We start from the raw sequence: 9,768 nt of genomic DNA on the forward strand, positions 1-9,768 counted from the left end.
CTAAGGATATAAGAGGTATAATGAAGAAATTTTAAACAATTCAGCCGTATTGAAAAATAGGTTATTCCATAAAATTAAAGACGCGTTGTAGTTCGATTTGCGGGCTTCTGATAAGAAGTCGTAAGTTAAAATCATGTTCGACCAGAACTTGTTTCCTATTTTCTAAGAGGTTTTCTTTAGACTAAATGAACAACAGCTGGTAGGTACGTATAACATAATATTTGAGGTGTTTTTTCATATTTTTTATAAATTTACAATTATGTTCTAAACAGGTTTTTGTAAATAGGAACCTGTTCAGATTTAAGTAGCATCTAAAATATTTTAGATTTAGGTGGCATATAAAATAATTTCTCTCCTCTACGGTCACAAAACATTATCCTTTTATAGTCCTTTTTATCATTAAGAATAAGAAAAAGTCGCAGGGGACCAAGTCCGGTGAATACGGTTGCTGTGAATCAATGCGGTCTGGTTTTTTTTGTCAAAAATCGCGAACAAGCCAAGAGGCTGAACGGACTTCCGTCGTTTTTGGTCTGGAATAATCTTGAAAATTCGTCGATCAAAATGTCAAAATAGTCGAAAATTGACAGACTAATTGTATAATATGTACGAGTATACCAATCTAGGAAAAAGATAGGCCCTTATATTTACTCGTATTTTTCTCCATGAAAATCCATGCATACGACTTTGGAAGGAAGCAAGTTAGTGTTCTAACCATGGATGGCGGGGGTACATTAAAATTGAAGGACATGAACTATACCTACATTCAGTAAAAAAGAGTCACTAAGGATGAGGGCTGTGGAGAGTGAAAAATGCGTGCGAGATTTCCTATAATCTTCGATTATTACGTGAACGAGAGTTATGACGTGACGTGTGAATGTCTAATTGGATTTGCCGCAAAATGAACTTCTGCAGAATACATAAATCAGTTAAATCCTTTTTGCTACATAGGATTTATGGTTCGAACACGGAAAGGATTATTGAATACACACAGATTTATATAGAATAACAAAAATGCTCAATTTAGAGGAATTGATCTACACAGAAAAAATATAAAAATGATATTTAAGATGAAAAATAATAAAATAAAGACAAATATGTTTTTTTTTTAAACTACAACATACATAAAATAAATACAAGACCATCAAATAATTTAACTTGCGAACAACCTAGGACCAACAGAAAAAGAAACAGTTTTTCGTATACAGCAAAAAAAAAATACAATTCACTTTCTAATGATCTAAAAAATATACAAAACATGTACGTACTTAAAAAAACACCTAAATAAAACAGTCTTTACAGCCCAAGTGACGAGTGATATGTGATGTTATTATATCGAATTTTTATTTAAACTATTGTGTTATTTTATATAATATCCCCTCATACCGGCACTTTTGCTGATTGGGAATATTTCGTACAAGTAAAATATGTAATATAATGTAAAATGTCGAGTTTAAAAACCTTGTATTTTGTCATAAATAAATAAATATAGGTAAACACGATGACAAATACGTATTTTTAATAGAAGTTGCGCTCAAAAATTTAATACACTGACTGAATATGGAGCCCCTATCACAAGAAATATAGCAAATTTAGAAGAAATTTTTCCCGTGTGGGACATATCCTAAATGTATGCATCATTCCAGAATCTTAAATCGAGACGGGGTGCAATACTAACGACTCTTGGCTTCTAGATCCTTAACTGCCCCCGTTTGGAATGTTATGAACTGTCTGTGGCTGATAAATATTCCAGAGGCTGACGTCACGATTAGCTAAAACTTCCTAGAGGCATACCATTACTCGTGGCGTAGGTATAAACAACATATCCATGTGTATTGACTTATTCCATATAGGTCTAGAACAGTTAATTTTTTTAAAGACATTAAAAAGCACTCAATGACTCAGTACAGAGGGCACAATGTAAAATGAGGTACACATGTATTGTATCACATTTAAGGAGACGCATGCAGGGTCGGTGACAGATGGGGCAGGAGGGACAAATGCCCAGGGGCTCGGTCCTTTAGGGGGCCCGGGACATAACTAAGAAAACGTTTTTTTTTTTTTTTTTAAACTTTATTATTTAATGTGGAAGTTGAGTGGATTTTATTTATGTATTATTTGTTAATATACTACTAAACTAAGTCAATTAAAAAATAAATATATACACCGTATTATCCGCGCTATGATTTTTTTAAATTTCGTAATTCTGAAATAACTCCGCGTATTTATTTTATTTTTGCTTTATTATATTATTTATTTTATTATATTTTTCAAAATAATTTGAAATATTTCAATTTTTTCTATTTCTTTTATTTCTTCAGGTAATTTATTGTACAGCATCAATCCTTTGTACAATGAGTTTTCAGATTCTGTTTTTCTCCTCATTGGTAATCTTATCCTTTTTTACCCCTTGTTTCATATGTATGACATTGTTGGTTAAATTTTATTATTGATTTCATTTTATTCATCCCCTTAATTATTTTATTTATAAAAATTGCCACATTATATTGAATTTGTTGCTTTACTGTGAGCAAGTCAACTTATTTGTACATTATTTCTACGTAAGAATAGATTTTTCTTTTGAGAATAATTCTCATTGCCTTATTTTAAAGAATTTGCATGTTTTAAATTTGTCCTTCATTACATAAAAAAAGAATGACATCAGAGGTTCTCTTTCGCTTATTCTCGATCACTTCGGACCATTTCCATTGACGGCAAGAAAACTGAAAATCTTCCATAACTCTCTTATCATTGGTTGATTCATATGAATTAGAGACGTCGTTCAAAGTATTTGTTTTATTGAAATATTTTTTATTATTTTTTTCGTACATTTTCAGAAAACTCAGTCATACAATTTAATGCTCTTATTTTTACTGCCCGCAAGAAAACATTTATTGTATCAAATTTCCCGTAGGGCTGAAGTTTCTCATTGTTTATTAGTTAAATTTGCACACACGTTACTACTAAAATATTAACAATGAAACTACCGGACCCTAGATTTTTTTAAAAATAATCTAAGTTTTGAATCTCCCGCGGGTTTTTTTTTGCTACACTGGCGCTTCGACAGCGTATTTATGCGTAAATGAGAAAGTTCTGCCCTACGGAAATTGGATATAAAAAAATATTCTTACGCGCGTTAAAAATTAGAGCATTAAATTATACTGCGAATTTTCTTGAAAATGTAATAAGAAAATTTAAAAAATATTTTGATGAAAAAGAACAACTTCGCATGACGTCACTATTTCTTCTGAACCGATCAATGATAAGAGAGTTGTGATAGGCATGCTCCGTTCGTTGCCCAGGGGCGTTAGAATCCTACCGCCACCGGGCCTAGTTGCAGCCGTTCGTTACTGCTATCCCTTGGATTAATAATATAATTAAAATGACGACGACGAAATTTAACACAAATTATGGAAAATTATTTGACTATTATCGATAATATCCAGCCTGTCTTCCCTCCGAACCTTGGTACAGTAGCGCGTCTAAACTCAATCGGTCTAGGATTATAACTTTTTGGCGGAACAGGTCTGGCTACTGTTGCACTCCATCCCATCTGTTTAAAATTAAAATTAATTAGGCATTGGAGATCTTAATAAAAAAAATTACAAGTCCTTTAATGACTGGGAGGCAAAAATTATTTGATATTATTCTTTTTTGTATTTAAAAAAAAAAAAAAAAAATATGAAAAGAAATATTAGCGTTCTTATAATTTACCCAAATATTTCAATTTTGGTGACCATTTTCAACAAGTTGTAAATAACTCACTATTAGAAAATGAGAATCAAGTTGGGGTAGAGTGGGCTTCGAACCTCGGACCTCTGATCCGTGAGTCCGCAACACTAGCCACGGGACCGCAACCCGATTCAATATATATATATGACTTATATTTTTTATTACCTTTCCAATTCATTTATCTCAAATTATTTCTTGTACAAATTGTAAATAATCAAATCTGTTTATATTTTTCTATGTTCAGAATGTTCTTTATTATGATTTGTTTCATGGAAAAAATTATGTTTACATTAATTCTTTATTTTTTAACAATAATTTTATCTTACATTTCTAGGTTTATATAAAATATTTTAACATCATTATTGCGCCCTGACGTTTATTTTATTAAATAGTTAAAATTTATAATAATTATAAGATTATGTTTGTCATTATTTTGTTGTAATTTTTCTACTTATTAAGTTCTATCTTCCTTCTTATATTTTATTGTAAGTTTTACTTTTCTGTTGAATAGGCGCTATCAGGTTTTGGTGGGTTTTTTCTGTTATTGCCTATTTCAATTTATGTTGAAATTTTGTTAGTTTGATTATATGTTTTTAATTACAATTATTATTTTATGTTATTCTTGTACATATATTTTTGTTGTCTATTTTTTGGTCTATATAGTTATTCCTTTCTGTTTGTGTTTTTCTTATGTTTATTGTAAATCAATGTTACTTGTTTTTGGCCGATGTTATCATGTTTTGGTAGAAGGCCCTTATAAAGGAAAAAAACACAAGCAATTTTGTTATTTTCGATTTTCTTCCCCAGCTGAAAATGAAAATTTGTTTTCAAACAAGATATTTTAGCCAAGTTTTACACCGTTTTTAAGGCTGCGTAAAAGCTTAAAAGATTTTCCGACAGAGTGCGCTCAAGTTTTTTTAGCAAATAAATGTCGATAGTTTGACAATTTTACGTTAGAAAAGAAGTCAATATTTCAACGAGATAAATAACTTGAATGGAGGCCTGGTAATCTAGATGGATTCTGACTTATCATTAACTAGTTTAATTAGTAACTTTATACGCGGTATTTTACATTTCTGCCTATCATTTGTAACTCCATCTCTATGTATTCGTTATTTTTTAATATTCTAAATATTTTCTGTGATTTTTGGAATCTTTCGTTTTTTCTGTTCAGGTGGATGGAAAATACAATTCTCTATGTGAAAAAGAACCAGAATTCTGGAAGCGTGTTTAGACTCAATAATAGCTACTTTCAAGTAAAAATCTTGAAAAAGCTAATTAATAAAAACTTCACCAGGTTGGCGAATTAGCCTAGCCTACCATGCTTAAGGTTCCGGGATTGACTCCAGGTAGGGTCAATTTGAAATATTTGTAAGATTTATTGTTAAGGCATTTACTTAATGCCATTAAAAATCAATAACTTCATATCAAATAGCTTCCTAGTAACTTCTGGTGTACCACAGGGTGCCCACTTGGCCCCTCTTCTATTTAATCTGTTTGTTAATGATGCTGCTAATGTTTTTTCTTTTACAAAATTCTGGCTTTTTGCTGACGATAACAAGATACTTAAGCTAATTAAAAATATTGATGACTGTGTCAGACTCCAAGAAGACATAAATGCATTTCATACTTGGTGCAAAACTAATAACATGGAACTTAACATCGATAAATGCAAAATTATTTCATACCATAAATGTAAACATCCTTTTATTTTTGATTATAAACTTAATGGCCAAGTTCTTTCGATTGTCACCTCTATAAGAGATCTTGGAGTGATCCTAGATAATAAACTAACTTTTCTGGAACACTTTGATAATATAGTAAACAGATCCTTAAAAATTTTAGGCTTTATTAATAGAACTACGTCTGATTTCCGAAGTATGCTTACACTTAAAACACTTTATTGCTCTTTAGTTCGCCCTATTCTTGAATATGCATCTGTAATCTGGTCCCCTCATTATGCTGTTCATATCAAGCGCCTTGAATCAGTTCAACATCGTTTTATAAGAAAAATTGCATGGAAGATGGGATTGGAAAGAGGAGACTATTCATATTCTGATATGGAGAGGTTTTTAAGCATATCAAGTCTTGAAAAACGCAGATGCATTGCAGATATAATCTACATGTATAAAATTATGAACTGTCTCATTGATGCCCCTGAAATTTTGCAAAAGATTCTTTTTAACGTTCCCACCCGTAGACTAAGAAATAATGAAATGCTTTTCCTCGGTCACTACAGGACCAATTATGGTGCACAGTCGCCTTTGCCCAGAATGATCAGGCGGGTGAACGATCATCAAGATCTTGATTATTATGGTGTAAGGATGTCTCTCTTTACAAATCAGCTAAAGAATCTGTATAGTTAGCCTATGCTTTTTACTTAATCTAAAAAATCTATCATCTGTCTTTGCTGCTTATTTCTGTTCCTTATATTTTTTATTCCTTTGTAAAAATTTCTTTTAATTGTAATGTTTATAATGGACTTTGTCCGTAAATAAATAAATAAATAAATAAATAAATAATAAATAAATAAATTAAAATAATATTTGAAATTGTTCCGGACGGGCTTCACCCCGGTATCTGTTAGCTAAGTTCAATAAAAACAAAAGTTCGCTTTCGGGTCTGCACGCGGTAACGCGAACGTTACAAATATTTTAAACATATTTTTTTTGTGTCTTTCAGAAACAGATTCTCCGAATTCACAAATCTTATTATTTATACAAATCATTGTTTTCGTTCGGATAAAATTAAACGTTTAAAACTCTGTTAAAGTGCCTCTACACACTGGCCAATACGTCAATATATTAGCGAACGTGTAGTGGGGATATTTATTTATTTCATATAAAACTTTTTATTTTCTATTTTATACATTATTAACAAATAAACTAAATAAACTGGGCATAACCCGCATTCATTTACATATTTTTTATATTATGTTCTTGTTACAGTAGTTGGTATTTATGATAATATATGCGCATACATACACACTCATAAATGTATGCATTGATGATGTATTTGTGGCTGGCATGCGTGCTGGCACATGCACTGGCGCGCGATCAGTCTATTATCGGTTTTCCAACACAGATCAAAGGGCGCTGAGCGAACGATGGTCAACGGGTCCACACGATGGTCCAGCTTTTAGTACGTTGCGAACTACCCACGAGGAAGCACGTGATATTTTGTACGCTCTTGACGTCCACATTAGCTTGCACGGACATACACTGAACGACTCGCCAACGTGTGGGCAGTTTAGCGATTTCATTGCCAATACGCGCGCCAGCGTACTGGCCTATGTATAATAATGACGAATTATTAAGAAATAATAATAATAAAAAAAATCCAATTCGCTTTAGTTTATATTTTCAATTCAATTTCAATTCAATTTATTTATTTTAAATATAACATATACATTACAAAAATATATTCAATACGTACATATTATAAAAAAGGAAAAAAAATACACGAAAGAGACTCATGTCAAAGGAGTCGAAGAATCCTGCTCCGGAAAACCCCTTCGGATACATGGAACAGATCAATATCCAGAGCGATGTTGTTCAACATAGCGGTAGCTCTTCCAACAGGCATAACCATAGGCAGGTTGGTCCTGAATATCGGAATATGAAACAATTTATGCTGACGCTGTCTTAGGTAATTATCAGGAACATACAAACCAATGCTCATCATAATTTCAGAATTATCGATCATACCGCGCAACAATCGATAAAAATGTGTGGTCAAATACACATTCCTTCTAGTCTCTAAACTGTTGTAGCCAAGCATACCCTGGAGAAACTCGGTCGGGTAGAGCCAAGGATAATACCCGCACTCTCTCATGTAGAGATATCTCAGAAACTTCTTTTGGATTTTCTCTATCATAAGAGAGTACTTCAGTTCATGTGGCCCCCAAATCATCGAGCCACTCTCGAGTCTACTTCGCACCAAGGAGTTGTAAAGAGTTCTCAGTACGCGGGTATTTTCGAAAACCCTGGCAGTACGCAGAACAAATCCTAACATCTTCAATGCATCACCACTGATTGTCTCTATGTGTTCATGAAATGTCAGAGTGCTTACAAATCTAACGCCCAGATCCTTAACATTCGATGTTCGTATCAGATTCTGGTCATTCATTTTGTAGCGAAAAAAAAGAGTTTTTTGGGCCCTAGTGAAGGACGTGACCGAACACTTGGAAACATTAAACCCAAGTTTGTTTCGCCTTCCTCATTCAGATATATTAGATATATCCGCTTGGAGAAGACGAAAATCGTCAGAAGTTGTCACCTTTAAAAACAGTTTTAAGTCATTAAGACCTGATGATGGGTAATTCTGATTGCCGGAAACTTGTGTTCTTATAAATATCAATCTCGTGTGTGGCGTAAAAATACGAATTGTTTTGTGAAATTATATTTGTTTTAAAGGTGGTTTAAAACTGCAATATTTCATTTGTCTTTGGTCATTATTTTTACTTTTGTAAATATTTTTTTATATTAAAAAACAGAGAAATTTAGGGGAACCGAGGGTCGGGGACGACATTTATTATTCCACCTCCCCTTCATTAATCTGCATGGGGCCTTACATAAAAGTTGCGCCTAGGCATAGTGGTAGAATACGGATGGGAATACCTTCTTTATTATAGTGGTAGAATTAGGGTGGTATTCCCATTCTTATTCTACCACTATGTCTAGGCGTAAATTTATACCAAGTTTATGAGTAAAGCTATATATATACAAAATAATTTCAGTTACTATATTATTACAAGTTATTGAATTCAGACGCATTACATTTCCTGACTTTTTTTCTTCGTATATTCCATTTTTCATTTGAATGACTTTTCTGAACACCTTTGTATGCTTCATCTCCCTGTTTCTAAAATTCACGTAAGGGTACATCATCATTGGTTACTTTTTTTAAATATTTTTTTTTGTTTATACCAGGTTTATAAGTAAGGTTATGTCTTTATATTCCTTAGGAATAATGCAATTCAAATCCCACTATACGAGTACACCTTCATCACAGTATGGTGTTAGCTTATAATACTACGTGTTTTGTCAGCATGTTGGTTATATATTTTTATGCAACAACTATGGTGAAGGTGTACTGTAGGATTTGCATTTTAATGTAATTTGCATGCTGACTCTTGACGTAGAGACGGGTACGTCACGAAACCGGTCAACATAGAATCGTCGGAGAGAGGTAATATTATCTATCTTAAAATTTACTCAAGTATTTAAATTTTTGGGACCATTTCCAACGAGTTGTAAAGAACTCTCTATTAGAAAATGGAAATCAAGTTGGGGGAGAGTGAGGTTCGAACCTTTTAATCGGGTCGTGGTTCTGTGGCTTGAATCTCGGACTCGCGGCTCAAAGGTCAGTGGTTCGAATCCCACTCTACCCTAACTTGTTTCCCATTTTCTAATAGTGAGTTATTTACAACTCGTTTAAAATGGCCCTCAAATAAAATATTTGGGTTAATCATGAGAACGCAAATATTTATTTTCATTAAAAAAAAATTATCTCTTATCCGTGAGTCCGCAACGTTAGCCACGGGACCATAACCCGAAATATAAAAATATTTATCCAAATATTTGCAGACAAATATGGATTCAACCATTGGGGAGATGTTAAGGCGCATAAATTAAGGCTGAAACGTGTACCTAAAAACGTTCATCTCCGTTGAAATGTTAATCAAATATGAAACTCCTCGGATTATAAAAAGGATTTGACCCCGACGTGATTTGAACACGCAACCTTCTGATCTGGAGTCAGACGCGCTACCGTTGCGCCACGGAGTCGATATGTCTAGGCTGACAAAATACACTTTGGTAGTAACACACCGAAGGTCGGTAAATGGATCAATCAATTTAATTATGTGAATGTCAATTGGGCCTGGGCTTGGTAAAACAATATGTCTAGCCGTACGCCACTTCGTAAAAAAGTGCTTTTCTATTGAAGGTAATTTTTACTGTCTCTAAAAAGGGTTAAATACATTTTTGAAAAAGTAGTTAGACGAACAACGGTAACACTTTAAAATTTCCAAAAGCT

General features: G+C 32.9%; 1 non-coding gene across 1 annotated transcript; it reads right to left on the minus strand.

Annotated features, from left to right (window-relative positions):
* Positions 1-9,446: 9,446 nt before the first annotated feature.
* TRNAW-CCA (transfer RNA tryptophan (anticodon CCA)) lies at positions 9,447-9,518 on the minus strand. The gene has a single exon. It is a non-coding gene; the product is annotated as a tRNA-Trp (tRNA).
* Between the last annotated feature and the right edge of the window lie 250 nt (positions 9,519-9,768).

The sequence above is a fragment of the Micrasema longulum genome, unplaced genomic scaffold (assembly GCF_059751315.1).
Source record: "Micrasema longulum isolate JH-2025_06_02 unplaced genomic scaffold, ASM5975131v1 h1tg001133l, whole genome shotgun sequence".
Classification (NCBI taxonomy): Eukaryota; Metazoa; Arthropoda; class Insecta; order Trichoptera; family Brachycentridae; genus Micrasema; species Micrasema longulum.